This window comes from Polypterus senegalus, chromosome 9 (genome assembly GCF_016835505.1).
Source record: "Polypterus senegalus isolate Bchr_013 chromosome 9, ASM1683550v1, whole genome shotgun sequence".
Lineage (NCBI taxonomy): Eukaryota > Metazoa > Chordata > Cladistia > Polypteriformes > Polypteridae > Polypterus > Polypterus senegalus.
The window spans coordinates 158,723,783-158,748,431 of NC_053162.1; the positions used below are offsets into that span (position 1 = coordinate 158,723,783).

The following is a 24,649-nucleotide window of genomic DNA, read 5'->3' on the forward strand; positions in this document are numbered from 1 at the left end:
TCAGTAGCTCTGTGCACATCCACTCTTTTCTCAACTAAATCATCTGCCGGTCCATGAAGTCATCTGTGGGTCCTGCTTTGACATCCTGCTGTTCTGTCTCTTTTGGTCTTCCAGATTTTGTCTTGACCTCCACGGTTCCCTTTAACTACCATTACTTGATGACATTTTGGACTGTGGAAACTACCAGCTGGAAGGGCTTTGATGTCCTTTTATAGTCTCCCCCTGCTTTGCAGGAATCCATTAATTGAATTTTGAAATCCTCAGAGCCCAAAGCTGTTGATTGTTACAGAATGTTTGAAGAATCAAAGAATTTATTAGGCTCTGAGTTGTCACCAGTTAATCAGCCAGCCATTTCTAGTGACAATTCTTGACCAGACTAATGGCCTAACTTACAACTGAAAGGCTGCCCAGGTATTTGCATTTTTTAACATTTTTTAGTTCAGAAAATAAATTGTAACTGTACTTTAATATTTTCATAAAATACTATTTCCTGATGAAGTTTGTTTATTGTTTTTTATTTCAACAAAACTCATAATTTGGCTAAAAGTGTACAGACTCTTGCAGGGAACAGTGCAGAGTCTATCAACAAGTGGCCGTTTCATATGGATTATTATACTGACATCAAATCGCAAGGCAAATACAGAGTATTCTAATTCAGACCTAATTGATGTGTTTCTAGTCACAAAAATGATTTCAATATATGGAGAACAGTAAATGAGGGCAACAGAACCAGGAAATTTACCTATAAGATAAGTATGTCATCGTTTGATGGTGAACTCTTCACATATCTCAGCTGGTGTTCTTTTCAGAATTCCTCTTCATTACAACACTGCTATAAATATTTGATTTAATGTTTAATTATTGTTTCAAATATCACTTAATGGCACTGGATGAATTATTGTTTAATTATCTTCTCTCTTCCTTCATTTCTAAAACCTTTCTGGGTCATGGAGTGCTTAATTATTGTTTTGGCTGAAAAGTTAATATTAAATTATCATCTTACTCAATTAACTAGTGCTTGATGAAATTTAATGAATTGTTACAACATTACTTTCTTCCTTAAATATCTTAGTTATTTATTTTCTGCTTTGCTTAATTAATCAAAGCTTAAAGCACACTTAATTCTCTTAGGAAATGTCATGTGAGATTCACTGTGGCATTGCTGCTTTTTGATTATGGAGTGTTTCATCGGGATAAAGTGGATACTACCTTTTTCGCACCTGTCAATGGGAATTTCTTGGTCTGTTTTCATCACCATTTCAAGATATGAAAACTGATTCTATTTGGCAGGTTTGTATGACCCTTAAAAACTATTTAAAATAGGCATAGGATAGAAAGAGACTAAAGGCACAAAACCATTAATGAAAATTAATGTATGTAACAAGTCACAAAAAAGCAGTCTGCCACATGTGGTCAGCAAACCTTTAAAACGAAGAAGAATAGGAGACTTATTTTTTGATCTTCATTTTGTGACACACGCACACACACATCCTACTTTTTTCAGGCTGATGTACCAGTGACATGCAGCTGTTGTGTCAGTACTCAAAAAGGGCATGACAGTTCCACATCAAGAATCTAATATAATACTGAGATTTGATTTTGAATTTCATAGATCTATGTAACTGTTATAAAGCACCTTATGGTTAACATTAATGTTAGATGACTTCTCCAGTGATTTTCAGTTGTAGCCTTCATCTACATAATCCTAGCAAGTCAGAGGCAATCAATGGAGTGCCCTGTGACTTCCAGCCATCTAATCTGACATATCTACGTACATTACATACATTTGCTTATTTGACTGAAGCCTTTATCCAAGGTGACTTGCAACATTTATGACACAATTGGCAACACATTCCAACTAGTCCATGACTTGCTCTGGCAAAACTAAACAGGTTTGATTTTGTCCATATTCATAGCATCGGGCTCTGTGTGTAGGAGAGCTGACAACCAATGAATGCTCATCCAGAAGTACATTTCAAATAATGTAGCAACAAGGGATAAGCTCATCTATGTGATACCTCATATTTTATGTACCACAACAGAATGGAAAAAAGGGGGTACAGATTACAGCTGAACTTGCAACACTTGTTAACTTTCAAACAGCTCCTGCTCGGTCAGACAGCAGACTATTGGCTGACAGGACAGAAGGAAATCCTCACAGTGCTGGAAAGTTAGCATACAGTCACCAAATTTTACATGTGTATCAATTTTCAGTCATGCAGTTGATATCAGGTGATAACATCAGCAAGAGAAGTCAGAAAGTCAGACATACCTTTCGCGACATTGGCTTTATCTGTCTATTGATCTGTCTGCATGCTGACAATCTGTGCAGCTGGAGTTTTGCTTTATTGCTGTTGTCACATGTGTGCACATGGGAGGCAGCTAAAGGGCTTGAGTGTTGGTGGTTCTGAGGCATGCCGGGATGTGGCAGAGTCCACTGAATCTTTTTCTCCCTTTCCTGTGGGCCATTCCCGGGAGATTCCACCTGGCTCTCTTGACATCACTTCCGGGACCAAGCCAATGGAAGTAGACCTTACCGGCTCCGGCCCCGTGATGTCACATCCGGGCTCGAACCAATGATTGGAGAACATGGGCCCGATCCTTATGACCTCACTTCCTGTCTTCCCCTTTAAAAGCCTACCCTTTTCCCCTTTTGCCTCAGTCTTGTTCTGGACTCAATTGTATGCACTTCAGTGCGGATTATTTGATAAAAATGACTTTTGCAGCCGGGATACCATATTATATGGGTGGCTGCCTCAAACTTTATCTGTTTATGTCTCGTTTTTGTGACACTGTTTTGTAGAGTTATATTTGCTCATACTTTTAATTTCTATCTATCTATCTATCTATCTATCTAACCTTTCCTATCTTTCTATCTACCTATCTGAAAACATCTAAGTTTGACTTACAATCACTTTTTCTAATAAGTGACTCACCCCAAACAAAAAGAATAATAAAAATTCTCTTTTTAGTGAGATTAAAGTCTCTCTTTGATTACCTCACATTTCTTGTTTGTATTTTTTTTTTAATATGGATGATTTCTTGTCTAAATTTCCTGATGTTTTGGAATTTTCTGCAAGTAGAGTTATCTACAGTAAATGTGTTTAAAGTGTGAGATCTCCTGCAAGCTAACAGCTTACCTATCCTTTTATGAGGTTGTTATTGGTTTTATTGCCAAATCATGATCATCAATCTTAACACTCAAGCTGTTTCCTTCTTTGCGTTGCGGGGGCTGACATTTTTCCCATTCTCCCGTCCATAAACGTCAAAGAAGAGAGAGCTGACAGTTATTTATTGTAATCCTGAGGAGTCCTTGGGGCAAGCCAAATTCCCAGCCTCCTCACCTGAGTGCTTTAAAGGCAGATCCATTATTCATAAGCACGAGAATTCTCTTCCTCGAAGCCTCTTGTCATCTTTTTTGTGCTTTATTTGTAACGAAGTAGTGTTGACAGACAAAGCGAAAGAAATCATTCTCAAAACTAACATCCCATTACCTGATCTTCTCACTAAAGATGGGGGACAAGCCCTAGAATAACAGGCAACGCATTTAAAAATTGGAATTTACAGATGTAAACTGGAATTGAAAAAGCAGTTCTTGTAATGATGACCTACAATTTGCCTGGTCGTAAAAAAGTTATTAAATAACAACAACAGTATGGCAAATGAAATATATATGCACAGAAGCCACTAAAGCAGAATTAAACCTTTAATTAGTGTGTAAACCTTGGAATTTACATTCAAATATTATCGTTCCTATTTTTCTTGTAATTTTTGGCTAATATCACCTGATGAAATGCCATGTCATGTGCATGGCAGTCAGCTTAAGGGCTTTGGTAATGATAGGTACCTGCAGGCAGGAGTTGACACTATGTTCTAATGCCCTCTCTTCTCCTCAATAAAAGATCGACAGACACTCCACTGCTGATATCACTTCCCTTGTGTGTCCACTTGAAACCTCTCCTTCCTGCCACGTGACCACATAACCCAGGAATCAGCCATCTTATTTCCAGTTCAATAACAAACTTGCTTCTTAGAAGATGTCTTGTGTGCCTTTTTTATTTTCAATTATTCAGTTATACAGTGTTACCAAGGTGGTGCCATACCTCTTTATCTTGCTCAGTCTCCTGTTTTACAAGTGTCACACAATGAAAAGGATAAAGTCAATCACCTAGCACTGAAACTGTTCAGTTGGTGGAATGTGAATCAGGTGATCATCAAAAATACGCAGACGGTGTATGTTCCTGATCGTGACAGAACTATTGACAAACGTCTTACGTGTTGCAAGGGCAGGCTGTTGTAGATATAGTACATCCAAAAGGGCATGATTCGATTTGGTATCAAGTTCTATGTGTTGTGTGAAGTAAGCTCTTGGTAATCTAGAACTCGGTACTTTACACCGGTAAAGGGAACTAATGCCATAGCAATATAATCAATGCAGCATCGCTAAATCATTTCTGCTGTCACTGATGGACAGTTTGTGCGCCGAAGTTTATAGTATAATGATGAACAGTTTTTAATCGATGTTGAGCTTTAGCCCCTTGGACATAGGAATTACGAAAATAATTAATGAAGAATCAAAGGAAACTGACGTAACTGCTTGAGATTTTATCGAGAAGAATAATTGAGGCACATTGTACTGTAAGACCAAACCACTGTAATATGCCTGGTGACTCCAGTTGCATGAACATGTCAAGCTACAGTGTGGTGCAGTAGGAAAAATGATTGTGATCAAGTAGGCAGAAAAGAAAGACTTCTGCCTCCTAAGTACTGCTTACAGTGCAACAACTGTCAATATGCTTTGTGCCATGGTAGGCTACAATAACACAACAGGTGGCATCGATCGTATAGTTCAGGCACTGCCATTCTACTCTCACAGAAGAAAATATTGCAAAAAATTTTTTCACATCAGCTTGAACAGTGCCTATGTGCGTTGGTGACTGTTTCAAAAGACATCACATGAAACACGTGTACTAACTCTGCATCAGCACAGCAGTAGCCACTAGGCATACCATTCCTACTGTGATTATGTTGATGTTTTGGTATTTTCTGTTTCACATAATAACATTTTTTGTTGTTAAAAAAAATTAAACATTTTTGGCACATTTATCCAGGGGTTAACATAATGCTAAGGAGGTTAATACCATTTTACAATATCATGAGGATGAAATTGCTCTCATAGACAGCAGTTTCCAACTCAAGTGATAGGCAGATTCATGTGCTGTTGTTAGGTGTTATATGTTAGTTTTTAGTAATAACATTTTCAAAGAAGTATCTGATTAATATTTAAAATCTGTACTGAAGTCTCATGGTAAAACTGTTGGCTGCATCCAAACACAGTAGATAGGGGATCATTGTGGCACTTTGCTGATAAATAATTGAGTTAAAAAAATATTGAATAATTATAATCATGATGTAATGCAGCTGTTTTCAGTGTAACAGAAGTACAGAGCCAACTTTCACAGATTTCTGCTTAAGTGAAGTTGCTTTTACTTTTTATTTTTACAGACATGAATATCACGTCACTTATCCACTTCAATTTTAAAGAGAGGGAGAAGTGAGCTGCTGTGATTGAGGTTCATGCAAGATGTCACACAGCCACAGATATGAGCCTGGGGTGGAGTAGAGGCAGAGATCAGACTGTTAGCATATAATGAGACCTGCCACTGCATTCTAGTATAATAAGGGACAGTGCTGAATAAATAAACAATATTATTTATACCACATTAAATAAATTGAAAAATATCATTATTAGTGAATTGAATAAATACATACACATCTTACTTTGTACCTTCTTTTTATGGTAACACTCAACCCTGCCTACATCTGACCCCGGCCCATCCCATGTCCTGCTTCAGCATGAATGATTCCAGGTGCTTAATTGTTTTGCCATCCACAATGGATGTCTAATGTGTAACATATAAAAAAATATACAAGTTGAAATAACCACTCACAACGTAATAAAACTTTCAATTAAAATCAAACTATTCTGACAGATTAAGTGTGAATCTCAACAAAATCTGGTGAATCTACTAAATACTGACTTCAAGAGGGTGATCGATTATTTTCTGTTTTATATATGTAAATAATTTAGATCATTTGTAGAGAGCAGTTTTTACTTTGACACTATAGAGTCTGTCGAGTAATGTTAAAAAAAAATTAAATCCATTGCGATTAAGTGTTGTATAATAATAAAATGTGCAATCTTTTTATATATAAACACCTATGCATGGAAGTGTGTGTGTGTCTGTCCGGCCTGGGAGTGAGAGGTGGAGTTGGGGTAAGGGCTCCACTTCTGAGGAAACAGAACACTCGATTAGCCACTAATAAGACAAGCGGGGCCAGCACGTTGGCAAAATGAAACCTGCGAAGAAAGACAAAGTTGCTTAGCCGCTAACATCGGCATCTGTTTTACTTTTCCTCCGCCGCTAACGCACAAGCGATGTGAAGACGTCAGCAAAATGAATCCTCCTAGGAGACAGATGCCCAGAATAGTTCCTCTCAATTACCTGACATCTGTACATTTCATTTTATTTTTCTGATGATTTCATTAGGTTTCTAGTAGGACCCTGTCTTTCACAGCATGGGATTACACAGTTTATATATATATATATATATATATATATATATATATATATATATATATATATATATATAGTATAATCTTTTAATCATTGTATGCAGAATTAGGGTACAAAACAAAATGTATTGCTTTACTTTGAAGCACAGTGTAGTTTATTACTTGCTGTTATTAATAGAGACCTTTACAATTATAAATTAGATTACTGGAACTGCAATTCTGTTCATTTTTTAATAATCTCATCTACAAAAAGTCAAAGGCTCTTATTTATTGACTCGAACACAGGGCCATTCACAATTAAGGTATTGCTGTCCATCCTGGGAACTAACATTGATTCTTTTATAATTGATTTTGAAATTCCTAAGTCCAAGGGGGTAAAGCTCAACATGGATTAATAACAACATGTTCTGCTAGAATTCATTTTAATTACAGGAGCTATTCATCCATTTCATCAATGCAATGCCTATTAAGTGTCAACTTAATTAAGACATTATTGTCCATGGTACAGCCAGAAATGCAAAATCTTCCATGGACCTTGGAGCCTGAGTTTGGATTAATGGGGAATCTCAAAGCATAATTGCAATGTAGGATTAGTAGAAGAACTGTAGGAAGTGCTGTCACCTGAGATCAAATTCAGTGTCTCAGGAGCTGTCAGTCATGAAATGGGGACATACGGCAAGGACAAATCTTGTCCAAAAAGTAAACCCATTAATAGGTCTTTCAAACATACTTGTTGTTGGCAGGCCATAGTTCCCTAAACCTGAGGTTAAGCTTTATGCTCACCAGTTCCCATGTTTCTCTTTCTCCATGTTAATAGAGAGATCCAGTAGTAAAAAAAGAAAATCCAGACTTATATCACTTTTGTGATCACTTCACTGAAACGTGTGTTAGTGTGTCTTTGTAAAGGGAACACTTTCAGAACGATATACAACAGCTAACTTATAGCTCATTAAATACATTTTCACAATCAAGTACAGTAAAAAATTCTGAATTAATGATGTAGTCTAAATTTTTCTTCTTTAAATAGTAAGTTGCCATGTGGGGTAATGTTACAAAATAAGCTTATAAAGGCAAGAACAAAATCTTTTAGTCTCCACTGATCTTTCAGCTGTTAACTCCCCACTGGCTCTTTTGGAATGCTACTATAAAAGCCATGAACTGCTTCAGACCATTTATATCTGTCTTATACAGCAGGACCTGTGCCCATGTTCAAGGTATTCATCTGACTTCAGTCTGACTGAGAAGGCTCTGTCACAGCATGGACTGAAGAAGTCAACTTGGAGTTGTATTCTGTTATCATAGGTTATATAAAGTTTGGACAGAATTCTGTTTTACTTCATGTTTATTGTTCTTATTGTGTACAGTACAGGAAGGCCAGAGGCAAAATGTGAAATAAAATAAGTGCCAGCCCTTTAGTTTGGTTTTTTTTTCTTCTTTTTTCAGTTTCAGTTCCTTATCTAAAACATTTGTAAAGAACTTAGCTCAGCTGCAAAAATAGACACTTTAAGAGGCACTGTAAGCACTTTCATGGAAACTTGGAAAAGATCTCACTCAGAGAAGAAATATTTCTTTTCATTTTTCAAATAAACATATGTAAGTTTTAACTAAGCAACTGGATCATCTGGGAAGTGTCATCTGGAACTGAATGAAGACTGCATGAACCAATCCCAGTTGTATAATTCTTTGTATTTCTCATCTGTACTGCTGTGGGTTTTGATGCTAATAAATATGATGTTTAAGTAAAAGCTTAAAATAAAAGTCTGTATTGCTACTAGTTATTTAAGAAGTTAAGAATGATCATTCTATTGTCTAACTGCAGTCTTTTAATGACTTAAGGCGCTGCCTTTGAGAAGTCCTCCATTGGATTGAAACTGGGTAGAAGTAAAGGAGGGTAGACAGTCAGATAGGTAAGTTAGCTAGTTTTGACATTTCTTCCAATCTCCCATTAAAAAACTAAACTAAGAAGTTATTTTTTTGCTTTAGGTGCATCTGATAACACAGTGAAACGGCCTCTCTGTGTGAAAATGTGAAATGGAGAAGATCTCAGCCCTGAGTTCATTAACACTGGTGGCAACAATTTTATTAGGATTACAGGAGTGTCCGTTTCTGTTTGTAATTTCTTTTCAGTTTTATTTCCCCCCGTCTCTTTACACTCCCTTTATTTTTTTTATTTTATGTTGTAATTTTGTTCTGTTCTTTATCAGTGATTATGTTCTGTGTCTGCATAGGCAGTCTTGTTTGAGATTAGGACTCTCAGGTGCTGCAGTCATTAGAACCACAGTTACCTGACAGGAATATTTAAGACTTCCATTTACTTCAGTAGCATTAGCTTTCTTTGTATAGCCACATTTCCGTCTCCTCTTGAACACTCTTTTATTTGCAAACATTTCAAAAGGGTATTTAGCCCCATTCTAGTCTCTTTTGAGACACTGTGTAGTAGTGCTGTTATTATTGTGACTGTGTAGAAAGAAGCAGTCATACATATTTTAGATTAAGGCTGCGAAGATAAAGTTAGAAAAGCAAGCTAAGGTCTATGCCAGTGAGGAAGAAAATTAGTATTTTCAACAGACACTAAAACATGAAGTAGAAATCAGGGTCAAAAAGGACACAGCTGGAGGGTTGGGAGCCAGGAAGTTGATGACTGTTTATAAGACAATACGAGGGACAAAAAGCAAAGTCAGGAAACCAAAATGAGGCAAAACCAAGAGTTTAAACAAATATAATAAGCCTGCATGTCAAGTGTTTAGGCATAATTTGAATACCCAGAATTGCATGATGCCAACCTTGATCCCATAATAATGATGACGTACAATCACTAACCTTAGCAACAACAGAACATCTGCACAAGAAAACTTTTGGCATTTATGCAAAAACAATATTATACTGTAAGATAAAGAATTCAAAATGAAACATTCATAAAAATGTATCAAAACAAAAAAATTAATGAAATCACTGAATTCCTTGATCTCAGAAGCCCCAAAGAACAACAGAATAATGATTTTCTGCAGCCAAGAAACAACTACAAAAAATTGATCAAGCCAGATTTTGACATTTATGTGTATTTCTTTGTAGACTTTTTTATTAAGGATGCTTGAGATTTGGTTGTCTGGGTTTCTCCGCAGGATTTTTCTTTTGATCTTGGCATTTGGCATTTGCTATCATTACTCTATCATGCCTCAAACAAATTCCTTAATTGATTCAATCATTTCTTTAGTCAGTTGTTAGTTTCTTCTAGTTTCTTATCATTTGATGAGGGTGTATTAAATAAATGACATTATTGATTACTAATTTATTTCTGAGTTGGCTTGATGTTGTAATGAATTGGATTCCTTTTTGAATTGTGTGAAAACATTTCCTGCAGTCTTCTACTGTTACTTTGGGCTTTGTTCATGTTTTTTTTTTTTTACAAATGTGTGAAAAAATCAATTAACTCTACATTCACATTACAAGACTCATTGCTCAATTCCAATTTCTTGCTCAGATCGAGTTTACCTGTCTTGAAGATTCATATTTATAAGCACAAGTAATCCTGTATCTAACCGTAATGTGAACACATCAGTCCTCAGGCATGTATGTGCACATTGATATGTTTGAGCACAAGTCATCTGTGTCACCAACAACAAAAAATCGTCACATTTGTGAGATGACTCTTAGTATTAAAACCAACAAAATTGAAGCACTAGTTGCTAGTGTATGAACGGCAAACAGTTTACCAGCTGTACATGATCGCGTTGAAAAGGCAGCTGGCTTTTGCTGTTTTCACAACTATTGCTAGCACTGTTGCACCAAGAAATGTATGCATACGAGAAAGCAGCCCACAATACTCGGGCCAGGCTTGTTGCCACAGCTGTAGTTCATCTCTGTTGCTGTATTTCTGCACTGCTGGTACTGACTAATGACAATGCGTATAGGCAAACAGTTCCGATCTAACTGTTCTCATTCATGTTGCATGGCCACAAGTCAGATATGTATCCAATCTAAGACCACAATAAGAGAGTGACTCAAATCTGATTTGAAAAGATCGGATTTCTTTGTCCACACAGCCTGGAAAACAAGAAGTTTGTATCACATTAAGGCAAAAAATCAGATTTGTGTCACTTCAGCCTGGTAAAGTGAATGTAGTCTTAGCTGTCCTATCATAACATAAAGAACCTTTGGGGTATGGTAACTTGCCTATGATTCTAGTTAGTGGAAGGACTAGATAAGAAGATAAAAGATAAGATTGCATTTTAAGGGTTGACTTTTGACTCACTGTTCTCACTCCATTTTATATTCTTGTCCTTTTCATCTTTCATTGCTTGTTCATGATTCTTGTTTTTTTTCTTATTTATTTAAATTACTTAAACTAGCCGAAGCCCGCTGTAGCATACGGCGGTGTAAGAATAGGAATGGAAAACGGTGAGAAAGGAATTCAGAAATCAAGAAGAAATAAATACTTCTTGAAAGACGCAGTTGTGAAAAGGTGTTTTGGTGGTGACAACAGATAATGAGTCGAAAGATCTAACCCTAGAAAAAGTCACTTACAGCTGACCGTGGCTGAAGACTGGTTGTTAGAATTATTGTGAAGAGTAAACAGCATGTGGGTATGAGGAAGGCTGCACTTCTGAAATTCGATTACGTAAATATAATCAATAACAACCTCAGAAAGATGTTGTTGTAGAATGTCTCTAAGTAATTCCTGCAGCTTAATCCAAAAGACTCGTACTACAATATCAGGTCTGTGCTCCGGTCTTTGGGTATCATGTGCATGTAGAAATTCCAGAAAAGCAGGATTACATGTGAAAGTGATAAATAAATGAGGCTGTCCGAATTTAAGTACTATGGCCATGGCATCCTGATAGTTTTGTTGCATGTATCTTGGACTTCCTGGAAATGTGGATGGTAATATGATCATTTTGTCTACACGTACGTTGTTATTTTCAGCGTTTGCTTGCAGTGCGTCTGACAGTCCTTTGTATTGCTAATGTTGTTGATCTAATCTGAGATAGTTGAGACGCGCGCCCTCTGTTTTAAAATATGCATCTATGACGTAATGTTGGAATAGTTCACTGCTGGAGTGAAAAATACTAAATGTATTCCTCATTGCTAATCTGTACGTGTAAAATTGGCATTGAGTAAGCCTTCTTTGCTTGGCGGTTCTTTTATCGGGAACATGTTGTATATCTTTGTGCCAGCCAATGTCTCCGTAAGGGAATAAAAGTGGGTAAACCATAGGATCGCAATTCATATTGAGTGTGGAAATCTGTTTACAGGAGTGGCCTATGGAAATAGATGCAAATGTCCCTTTCGACAGGCGGTTCGCCATCTTCTCCAATGAAAATCGCTGCAACATTGGTGTGACATGTCGGGGCATTGTATCGTCGTAAATCCTGCCTAGGGTTTTCCTCGAAAAGCATTCGTACAGATGGATTGGACTGAGTGATTTCATGCATGTGTTCTATGATTTAGCGAAGGGTTCGATGGTTCTAAGCATGTAATCTAGCTGGAGAAGTAAATTTTCTCTGCATGTAGAGTTTGCTTTTTTTGAAAGCGTACTTGAGAAGCTTGGCGAGAAATGCCGTGTCGGCTGTGTGTGGGCGGGACCGGTTTTGAGGTGGAAGCAGGACGATGGTCCTAGCTTCTTAGCTCTGATGGTATGAATCAGGGTTTTGTAGACAAAGGTTTTCCCTGTTCCTGCAGGACCATCTAAGAAGAAGCATGTTTGTCGTGGATGGGAATCGCTGTATGTGGCGTGTAAACATGTGTTTGGTGAGGTGTTGGGGGCGGGCACATGAGCAGGCAGTGCGCATGCCTCAAAAGCGAGGGTGGACATGGGAGGAGAGTTAGAGTTTGTGGGCGGGGCTCTGTCGTGCATATCCCATGGTCGGGCGACTTAGTCAATTATATATATAGATACTTAGTTAAGTTGTTCTTTGAGCTTGGAAGGGATTTTTTCTTGTTTGATCTTCCCATTAGAGGTGAGTACAATGATTTTGGAAATTCCTCCAAGTCATTGAAATTTTGGTGGCTATGATTTGGAGAACTGCAGTGGGCTGACACCCTGCCCGGGGTTTGTTTCCTGCCTTGCACCCTGTGTTGGTTGGGATTGGCTCCAGCAGACCCACGTGACCCTGTAGTTAGGATATGGCGGGTTGGATAATGGATGGATGGATGATTTGGAGAAACATGAGGATTTCTTTTTTCACTAACTGCTTAGGAATGATATAATGCTTGTTTAAGATGAGCCAGCCAAGAAAAGTATATTAACCTCCAGGTCTGCAGATTCTTTGTGCGAACATGACAAGAAGTATCATGAAAGCAAGAACACAGAAATTCAATATACTGTACTATCACACAAATTTCTGTGGAACATTACCTGAAGAACTGAGCGCACACTGAGGTGTATGAATCATTCGAGACAGATAATCTGGTAGTTTCCTGAAAAATGAATAGTAATAAATGACTCCAAATGACAGAATTTCAGAGATCATTGTCGGGTGTTAAATTGAAAAGTCCTAATGAGAACAATCATGACATGGCGCTGTGGATGGAGAGGTGTTGATGAATTTCAAGTAACCCTTCACTTGACAGTGAAATGGAGATTGGTTTATGGTAATGGAAAAATGGTAGATTAATCTCAGAGTCATTCCTCGTGTACTGAACTGGAATGACCTAATGACGAATATAATGTTTATGATGATAAGTTGAGGGCATGTAGGCATGGCTGAAACATGGGGAACACTTCATCCTTAAAGAAAAAGTATTTTAAAAATCATTAACTTTTAATAAATTTGCAAAACTTTCTGATAACATGTTTTCACTTTATCATTATGGGTTATTGAGTGTAATTTAATGGGCAAAAATGGGAAATGTATTCATTTACTGTAAAATTAAATCTACAACAGAATAAAGGGTGCAAAAAGTGAAGTGATATGATACTATTTCAATCCACTGTATATCCAGTATGTAATCCAGAAGATGTGCATGGTAGGTTCATAGAGAACTCTAAGACTACAGTCACACTGCAGCTAAAAGTGACTCAGCTTTGTATTTTTATATTTTAAATTAAACTTTTCAAATCCAATATGAGTGCAAGCAGATATTCATCCTGAATATACCCCATATTTGCAAATTTAATAATATTATTTATCTAAAAGACAACCATGTATATCAATATACTTCATACGGTTTTCAATGCAGAACATCTGCAAATCTGTCAACTCATGATGGCAATGTAGAGAAACAGAAAATGAAGAATCATAGCCATTGCTTTGCTTGAAATTATAACTCCTGTATCTGTACATAGAAACCTGTGGACAGATGAGAGAAGCCAGCACTGGTGGGAGTGAAATATGAAGGGTTTGGATCAGAAACAGTGCCATGAGAATTTCAGGATTTCAAGGAGGATGTTTGATTGCCATTAACAAAATCTGTCTGCAGTGCTCTGTTGGAAAGATATGTGCTTGAGGTGCATCATTTCTTTAAGAAAATGTGTAGCAATCAGGCAATATTGGCTGGCAGCACTCACCCCTAATTCTTCGTGAGTCCATCATGTCTGTTTCTTTTCATTGGCACTCTTTAGCAGTACAGCTGTGTAAATTCAGCTTGGAGGTTTGATAAGGGTCACCTAAACAGTGAAGTAAAATAGTGTAAATCTCCAGACAATTATGATTCAGGAGTTTAAATTCAGTCGCACATGTTTAGATCCTGAAAAGTTTGGATTTCACACCGATTTTCGCTGTTCACAATTGTCAAAAAAGATCAAATTTCTGACACACATTAATGAAAAAATTGGTCTGCTGTGCGTACATAGTAGGGATTGTCCCAATCTGACCATTTATGTGCTGCCTTGTAGTCAGAGCTGCTGGGTTAGGCTTTAGCTCCTGCAAACCTGAAATTGATTATGGAGATCTGATACTGGACAGGTGGTCAGATGGCAGGGTTATCGTAGAACTGATAGTAATGTGCTTGAGTCAATGTTTAAAAAATGTTACTTTTATCAAGCATGAAATAAATAATTGTACAGGTAGAAAAAAATCAGAGGCATCCATAGGGGTGGTTCATATTTGATTTTTTTCACATTGGATGCACCCCCATAACTTAATTTTTCTGAAATATACAGTAGTTATCAGTTCTGCAGTATATTTGTGGTAATCCTTGCCTAATCTTTTGCTCACAAATCCAGAGATAAACAAATCACAACAAGCAATATCTATTTAAGGAATATTTTTACTGGCAATGAAAGTGCTCTCACAGTTTAATTTCAGTATGTCATGAATTACTGTGATGAAGGTCTCCCTTGATGCTTGTGTCTAATTGAAAAAGGTGCCCCAGCTTACGACATGGCTTGGCAGCTTATCTGTTTCTCTGGGATAGTGCAGCTTTATTCTACTGATGCTATTTACCACCTAAGGAAAATTAATTAATTTCAACCAATATCAGGCCTCATGAGGTATTAAAGAAAATGTCCAAGGAAAGTCATGTTTTCGTCAGTAAAATAAAATTATATGAAATCTGCATTAAGGATAATTCATCCACTGGTAGCACAGTTGACATTTCCAAGCTGTGCTCCAGGCTTTCAGCAATTCCAGCCTTGTCATTGTCTACTTGGAGTTTGTCTGACCTCTCTTTGCTTGTGTCATGTTTTTCTGGATACATTGCTTTTCCATTCATATGCCAAAAACATTCATGTTAAGATACCACAGGTATACACTGAAAAAATGGTGTTGATTATTTCATACTAGCAACTTGGCGTGCGCTACGCTGTGCGTTGGATGACCACAGTTGATGGACTCAATCGTAAGGACCTCTCGTGTCTCATTGGCACGCTTTTGCCTCTTTCTTTCACGATCACGGCGTAATCTGTCTTCTCTCTCTTTGTAGGGGTTAAGTTGCCTTTAGTTGTGCGGCAGAGACGCGTCGTTGAGCTAATCTGTGTGAATGCTGAGTGTCCGTTTCTTGTGAGCGACTGTCACGCCTTTGCCTCTTTGTTTCATGATCACGCTGTAATGTGTCCTCTCTCACAGCAGCAGGTTTAGTTGCGTTTCGTTTTGGCATTGTTCCGTAAGGTCTCCTCCGTACAAGTGCACATGGGTAGCTGAAGACGGAAAGGCATAGTGGGCATAGTGAAACACACGAATTGGTGACCAGGGTAACCATCCGACTCAGACGTGGGGCTCGAAATACTCAAGTGCACATGTTATTTATAATTAATTTTTTTTTTTTTGTTATGAACTTCCCCAAAAGAGTTGATCCCTGTAAATAGTTAATAGTATATGAACAATATAATCTGCTTTAGTACGGGCGTTAATTAGCGTCACACCTCATAACCTGCATACACCACGTGTTTGGCTATAACGCCAGAAGCACAGTGGACGCTGTAAGGGTAGGTTGTGGTTTCTGTTTCTTTCGGGATTTTTTTATTTCATTTTATTGATTATTTAATAGGCAGAGGGGAGAAGACGTTAATGTGACGCTCTGTCTATTTCTTTATTTTTGTTTTGAAAAGATTTTCGGGAACAGGAAAAATAAAAGCAAAGGGGAAAGAACGGAGGGGGGTAAGCAGGAATTCTGAGAGGGGACGGACTGGGGCTTTTCTACGGGGCGGCTATACAGCCAAAAAGAACGCGGACACGGACACCGTTCTGGGCTTTTATTATATAGATGATTTTACATACAGTATTTGGGGTTCTGAATTAAAAAATGAAAGCCTATTTTCTTTCTCACATAGCATTTTTTTTGCAAAATACACTTTGCAGCTGTCATTATTTTTTTTTTGTATTGTTTTCACACTATAATTAAATATCACTATTTTATTTTAATGGTAATTTGTTAAAATTTAATATGATCTATAAATAAACATAATTTTTAAAGCAAAACAGTTAAAATTTAATATGATTTATAAATAAACATAATTTTTAAAGCAAAACAGTTAATTTACTGAATGATAAGGTTTAATAGAGCTGAATAAGTCAGTAGCAGGTAGCATCATGTGAAGCCGGTAGAGAAATGGTCTTAAATAGTCCTCTCAGGTAATTGTGGTCCTGATGACAGCAGCACCTGAAAGTCCTAATCTCAGACAAGACTTCACCCACACAGAGTCAGATCACAGACCTAATAAAATGCTGCTACCACCATGACATATTCAGCCTGGTTGAGTGAAGCAGCTTGTCAAAGCCTACCAAAAGACACAGTCTGCTTTATGTACTTGTGCAAAGTTTCTGGGTTTGTCTGAGGCTAAATTGAAAGAGGGCCTGATAGTAGAAAACTGATTTCTGATGCAGACTGTGATGGTGCAATGAATGACCTGGAACAAGAGACTTGGGTATCATTCAAAAAAGAACATTTTAGGTAACAAGAATGATTCAAATTATAAAGAAACAGAAAATTGTATTAGTTAAATTTAAGGAATTGGTTTGAGACATAAGTCTCAAAGATCACTTTTTGCATCAGGAATGTTTCCCCAAAAATATTGGAGTTTGTGAAAGAATGAAGAGGAGGATGAAAGATTCCATAAGGATATATATATATATATATATATATATATATATATATATATATATATATATATATATATATATATATATATATATATATTCATGGCATTTGTAGTCTGAATCACAATCTGATTATATGGGTGATTACCTACCAGCTAACACTTGTGGTTGGTCAACAAGTTGGCTGACATCCGCCACAGTGCCCTCTTTCAGTTGCGGGAAGCAGATCATAGAATGGTTGAAAATAGTTTACTGTCAATTAATGCAAAGAGTACGTGACACGTGTTTCGCCCTAATTCTATGCTCATCAGGTGTACACACTCACTGCACCTCCTTTTGGGAATTGAACCTCGGACGTCAGCGGCGAAGCCTCTTACGTTGCTCCATGGTGTGTGGTTCGTTTATTTGACAGTATGTAGATCAGGGTAATTACATTCATGGCATTCGTAGTCTGGATCACAATCTGATTGTATGAATGGTTACCTCCCAGGTTACCTATGATCGGCTTCTCACAACTGAAAGAGGGCACCGTGGCGGATGTTAGCCGACTTGCTGACCACCACAAGCGTTACCTGGTAGGCTTCGCCTCTGATGCTGACATCTCAGGTTCTTTTCCCTAAACGGGGTGCAGTGAGTGTGTATGCCTGATGAGCCCAGAATTAGGGCGAAACACGTGTCACGCACTGTTTGCATTATTTGACAGTAAACTATTTTCAACCATATATATATATATATATATATATATATATATATATATATATATATATATATATATATATATATCAGGTATAAATTAAAGTTTTAGATCAAAAAAACTAAGGAATGATAAAAATTAGAGAAAGTATCATCTGTAAGTCAGGGAATATGGTTTTCTTTACATATATGTTTAAAAATATTATAGTAAATTGATGTTGAAAAGCGATTCTAAATTGTGTGTGTGTGTGTGTGTGTGCACGCCCTGCGGTGGGCTGGCGCCCTGCCCGGGGTTTGTTTCCTGCCTTGTGCCCTGTGTTGGCTGGGATTGGCTCCAGCAGACCCCTGTGACCCTGTAGTTAGGATATTGCGGGTTGGATAATGGATGGATGGATGATGTTGAAATTGATTTAGAACAATATGATATACATGAATACATGTTGCAATTTGTTACATTTTAATTAAGTTTCTTTTTAATGTTGTATTTGAATGTAACATGATGAAAAGATTCTAATTATATTTTTATTGTGTTAATGAATTCAAACATAAGTAGTTATTCACAATTAAATCAATTTTTATGAGTTTAATTTTGCAGACTTGTAAAATCCCATCTGATCATGTTGATTAGTTAAATGGAGTTATATGAAATCTGCATTAGAAATAACACATCCAGTAATGGCAGAGTTAGCACATTCGAATTGGGCTCCAGGAACTTAGCAATTCCAGCCATGTCAATGTCTGCATGGAGTGTGCCTGACCTCTCCTTGCTCGTGTCATTTTTTTCTGGGTACATTGCTTCCATTCATCTACCAAAAATATTTATGTTAATAAAACTGAAGAAATTAGCAACTATGAATTAATGCAGACAGTCAAGAATCCCACTCTACTTCACACATACAGATACCATGAAAGGCTCCAGCTCCTGCCAACCTCGAAATGGAAAGTGGGCTGGTAATCTACACCACAAAAGTTTAAAGCCAGTGCACAAATTCATCAGCCTTCTTGAATCTTTCTGTGAGCTGTTTGATTTAGAATGACACTTAATTTTAACGCAATGAATGTCACCTAAGGCTCTCTAAGAAGCAGGCTGGAGCACCACGGCCTTCTGGGGAAAGCAGGGATTTCATCCTCAAAAGTGCCTGCTGCTGTCTTTAAAAAAAAAAAAATTTGCTAACTCATTATCCTTTCTTCCCCGGGTTAAAAATTCTGAATGATGAAAAGATGCTTTTTTCTGTATGTTGTAAGGCATTTTAATGAGGTTTTTCACTCGCGTGTTTACTTAAAATGCAGATATCCTCCTTTCCTTGAATAGTTGCTGTTTTATATAAATCCCAAATAGGGGAATCATACCTTTCACAACTGTTGGCCAAACTGGATTGAAGGGGATGGATGCCCCTGATAGTGAAACCTCTTTCAGTTCAGTTCAGTTCAGTTTATCCTTATTTAGCAAACTTCCATTTAAGGGCCCAGTGTAAAATCCAATAATTACAAATACAGTATGAATAAGAGAATTGAAAATACAGGGTGAGTCAAAACGATGTTAACATTTGAGTGGCAGACACAATTTATTCACAAAACATACTTCATATGTGCAAGATGATGTACAGGAATGTCTCAATCCGTTCGCCATCATGTTTAACACATGTATCATATGTGGCACATTCATTATCCACAAAAATTGTAAATAAGTGTATACGTAGCAGTAGCATTAGTGTTAACATAATGTTGACTCACCCTGTAGTATTCAAAAAAATGTATACAAACAGCTTTATGTAATATATGCAGCATAAAAGGTGCTTCTACATCCATATTTCAACCAAAATCATGGTCAAAAGTTAGAAAGAAAGAGACAGAAATGACAAAGAATTGACCAACAAGAAGTATAGTCATCCAATCTTTGATAACTTAGGGTGAATCTTAAATTGTCATGTTGACGACATCTTCATAACACCGTCCCAGGGGTTTGTGGGAAACATCCCCTAGGCAACAAACAACATGAAATCCCCAAAACTGCGACACCCATTGACCAAACAAAATGGCCTCCAAAGATAATGTTAAAAATGGTGAAATTCTTTTTAAAAAGCCTTCGAGTAAAAAATAAACTGCATTCCAGATTAAGGCATGCAAATAACCACGACCACTTTAGAAAAGTGCAAAATATAAAGAAAAAGGTTCAATCATAACACTGTCGATCGTTATTATCAAAATGCTAATCAAAGATTTGCTGTAAGAAAACAAAAGCAAAGAGTCAAGAAGTGGGAATACTAAATCACTTGGAATACAGACATCTGCACAAAGTTTTTTTGTTTTTTTTGGAGATATATCCAAAAATTCAGACAATGACATTTTTAATGCACTACTTTTTATATCGTCGCATCATAATGTTAATTGCATCATTATTGGAGATGTGCTTCATAGTAACTGACACAGCATTGTAACAAGGGCAACTGAAAATGACAGTGCCCATAAAAAACAAAATGGGGATGAAAACAGCAAAATGACTTTGTTATTAATAACTGAAAATAATGATAAAAAATACATGCTAACTACAATGTGGCAAACCCAAAACAGGAACATTATGAACAAAAGGAAGCTAAAACAAGCTGAAAGAATCTGAGCACTGTGTGGCTACTTTGCATATCATTAGCTGTTTATCTCTGTTTCTGATATTGGTTGGCACAGAGCTTTAGAGGGCAGCTGGGTGGTGCAGTGGCTAGTGCTACTGCCTAGCAGACTGCTGAACTTGGACTCATACTCTGTGAAGTTTGAATGTTCTCCCTATATCTGTCTGAGTTTACTCCACTATATCCCAAATTCTTGAATTTACACTGTGGTTTTCCACTGAATATTGCACGTGAGTGGAACGCTTTCTTTTACCTGGACAGAGCTGGAAAACTTACATTCCCTTTCTTTGGCCAGTATGTTCTATAATATTTTTTTTTGTCCTCTGGATGACCATCAAGATTGATGTAGAGAACATACTAAAACTCCTAAAATCTTTTTCGACATACTTCTGCTCATATTTTATAGATCACCTTTATGCAATGAACACAAAAAATCACTTTAGGTGCTGGTTCAATAAAGAATCAACATGCCCCTACTAGAGAGTGGCAAATGCATCTGAAAGCAAATCAAGGGAATTCACTGAGCGGAACAAGAGGCAGCCCCCAGCACTGTTACACTCAAGATAGTCTTTAATTTTCGTCCATTAAAGAAAGACATGAAATGGTCATTAAAGACTCAGCACTGTACATTCAGTGGGAGTGAATGTTAATGAGGGTCTCAGCCCCTGAGTCACTAGACTGGGACGTGTACCTGGACTCACCTGCCTTCAAATGCACCGTGCTTCAATTTTGATATTTGATTTCCCTGTGTTTGAAATGCTTTTAAACATTTATTTAGAATGAAGTGTGCTACAGGACATAAAGTGTGATGGTATGAGTGGCATACAAACAGCTTCAGATATAGTATTTTGTATGCTTGGACATTGTCTTGATGCCACCAGCTTATTGCTTATTGCAGATATATCTGTCCCAAAAAATGAGGTCTAAAAATTTTTTTATGCTTTTATTATGAACATTCTGTATAGCCGTCCCTTAAACAATACATAAGGTGTTCTCTTTAAGTATAAAATATTGCGTAATACTTCTATACTTTGTGATGGGTGGCAAGATGTCAAAGTGAGTGGTATTACTGCCTGACAGCACAAGACGCCAGGTGATATCCTTGACTTAAATATGTTATGGTTTATTTCCCTGGCTTAACTTTATTTCTTGTATATTTAATATTGTGCTGTCTTGCGCATGTCACTTGTCACTTCCATGTCCATGTACAACAGGGGGGATTCTTGCATGCGGCTACTTGGATGTACCAAGAAGGTAAGCAGACCTCCTAGCAACTGAAAGAACTAAATATAAAGCTATTAGATTGCAGGATATCTGCTGAGCCAAGTCGAGGCCTGTGATTGCTACTGCTGCCCTTGCCAGATTATTGCAGATATGTGCAACAGGAAACCCCAGAGTGAATATGTAAAATGGGGAAGGAAAGGCTTGGCCTCGATCAGGTTTCATATTAGCTGCGCTTTAATGCAAACTCTAGCCTCCCAGTTGTGAGCAGGTTATTCTGATTATTTACAGGGGCTTTTCAAAGTGCTTTTTTACAGTTGTGTTTATGAGCCAGAACAAGCCTTCCTGGAAGCAGAAAGTGCGGCATGCCATATAAAAATGAAAATGAAGCAGCTCAAGCTCAGTCCCAGGGTGTTCTGCTTGGGAATGTCCAGCACATCCATGCCATACCTTAAGTTGACAGGGCAAAAGCAAATGTATTGGTCTTTTACTGTATTGTAAGAGTAATGCAAGTACTTCAAACAAGAAAGGGCAGGATGGCCAGTCAACCTCAGTGCACTTCCCTGTTTATTTGCAAAAGTTCTTGTTTCAGCAATAAGAAATGCATCAAAGTGCTTGGTACTCACAAGATGTGTCTCAAAGCACCAGAGCAGCACCAGGAGCAAAGGTGTATTTGTGGAGATTTGAATATGAAGGAGTTTCCGTTACTAGTGTCCTGCCCAGGATTGCTTGGGCATCATATTTTTGATAAGGGGCACACATATGGAAGCCGGGCCTTCAGAAAGGACAACATGGTGGCCCCCCCTCTTGGGGTTCCACCCACAGAATACAAGGAACATATTGACACTTCACTACACATACATACATACTAAATAATAAATACAAGTGTACTCTTTCCGGTGAATTCGCAAGCATATAATATTAGATTAGACACCCTTCCTTTTATCATTGCAGAACAGTTTAAATACCTCGGGGTAAACATCACAAGTAAACATAAAGTTCTATATCAACAAAATTTCGTCGTCTGCATGGAAAAAATTAAACAAGACTTGCATAGATGGTCAACCCTTCATCTCACACTAGCTGGAAGAATTAACACTGTTAAGATGAATATTCTTCCTAAGCTCCTTTTTTTATTTCAAAACATCCCAATATACATTAATAAATCATTCTTTAAGCAATTAGATTCAACAATAACCTCATTTATTTGGAATTCTAAACATCCACGCATCAAAAGAGCGACCTTACAAAGACAAAAGGCTCTACCTAACTTCCAGTTTTATTACTGGGCAGCAAATATACAGGCGATAAGAACCTGGACACAAATAGAAGAACATACACAGGCATGGACCGCAATAGAAGTAAAATCCTGCAGTACTTCTTTGTATTCCCTGCTTTGCGCTCCAATAAACACACGTTATCGGCAATACACTAATAACCCAATTGTGCTCCACTCACTTAGAATCTGGAACCAATGTAGAAAGCATTTTAAGACGGAGAAGCTTCTTTCTGTGGCACCCTGCAAAAGAACCACCTCTTTCAACCCTCACAAACATATGCAGTTTTTAATATCTGGAAAAAATTTGGAATTAACTTGCTTAGAGATCTTAATATAGACAACGTCTTTGCATCCTATGAACAATTACATTCCAAATTTAACATTCCAGCTACACATTTCTTTCACTATCTTCAAATCAGGAACTTTGTTAAACAGAACCTTCCAGATTTTCCTCATCTTGCACCCTCATCCACGCTGGAAAAATTATTGCTCAATTTCAAGGAGTTAGACTCCATCTCTACAATATATAAAATCCTTTTACAATCCCTTCCTTTCAAAGATCCAAGAGGACACTGGGAAAATGACCTCTCAATTAATATATCAGAAAAGGAGTGGAAAGTAGCAATGCAGAGAATTCACTCAAGCTCCATATGCAAAGCATACAATTATACAACTCAAAATTATATATCGAGCACATCTGTCTCGACTAAAACTCTCCAAAATGTTTCCAGGGCATGATCCAACCTGTGAACGTTGCAACCAAGCCCCAGCCTCACTAGGTCACATGTTCTGGGCCTGCACCAAATTAACATTATTCTGGACAAAAATTTTTATTACCTTCAGACAGTCTTGGACTCACAATCCCTCCTAACCCATTAACAGCTGTGTTTGGGGTTCTTCCAGAGGGTCTTAAAGTGGAGAAAGACAAACAAATTGTGATTGCATTCACTACACTGTTGGCACGCAGACTTATTCTGATAAACTGGAAGAACCCAAACTCTCCTCTTTTAAGTCAGTGAGAAACTGATGTGTTATATTATTTAAAATTGGAAAAAATCAAATACTCAGTTAGAGGATCTGTGCAGACTTTTTTCAAAACATGGCAGGATCTAATCAGTAATATTTTGAAATGAGTTTATAAAGCACAGAGAATTTATTAATTTAGGTATTTTTACAAGCCTTAAATTTTACATCGTTTGGCTTGCTCTCTCTCTCTCAGGGTGGGGATCGATCTGTTCTTAGCATAATTCTTTTTTTGTAAAACTTGATTGCTATGTATTGATTGTAATAAAATTAATAAATAAAAAAAAAAAATAAATAAATAAATAATAAATACAACAACAACATTTATTTATATAGCACATTTTCATACAAACAGTAGCTCAAAGTGCTTTACATATTAAAGAATAGAAAAATGAAAGACACAATTATAAAACAAAATAAATCAACATTAATTAACATCAAATAAGAGTAAGGTTCAATGGCCAGGGGGGACAGAAAAAAAAAAAACTCCAGACGGCTGGAGAAAAAATAAAATCTGTAGGGATTCCAGACCATGAGACCGCCCAGTCCCCTCTGGGCATTCTACCTAACATAAGTGAAACAGTCCTCTTTGGATTTAGGATTCTCATGGAAGGGCTTGATGATGATGATGGTCATGTAGACTTCTGCCTTTTAATCCGTCCATCATCCGTCAATAAATATAATATTAGCAGAAATTATATAAAGTCATAACTCATACAACAACAAACAGGAAAATAAATACACATTAGGCAGGGAA

At 37.2% G+C, this 24,649-nt stretch overlaps 1 protein-coding gene across 7 annotated transcripts in view; it reads right to left on the reverse strand.

The window, feature by feature from the left end:
- Positions 1 to 24,649, reverse strand: part of LOC120535915 (galactosylgalactosylxylosylprotein 3-beta-glucuronosyltransferase 1) — a 417,892-nt gene that overhangs the window by 304,572 nt on the left and 88,671 nt on the right. Inside the window, exon 2 of one of the 7 annotated variants that reach the window (XM_039764097.1) lies at positions 14,085 to 14,183. The exons of the other annotated variants lie outside the window; for them this stretch is intronic. The gene's annotated coding sequence lies outside the window, so the exon portion shown is untranslated. The remainder of the gene's footprint in view (positions 1 to 14,084; positions 14,184 to 24,649) is intronic. 7 annotated transcript variants of the gene reach the window in all.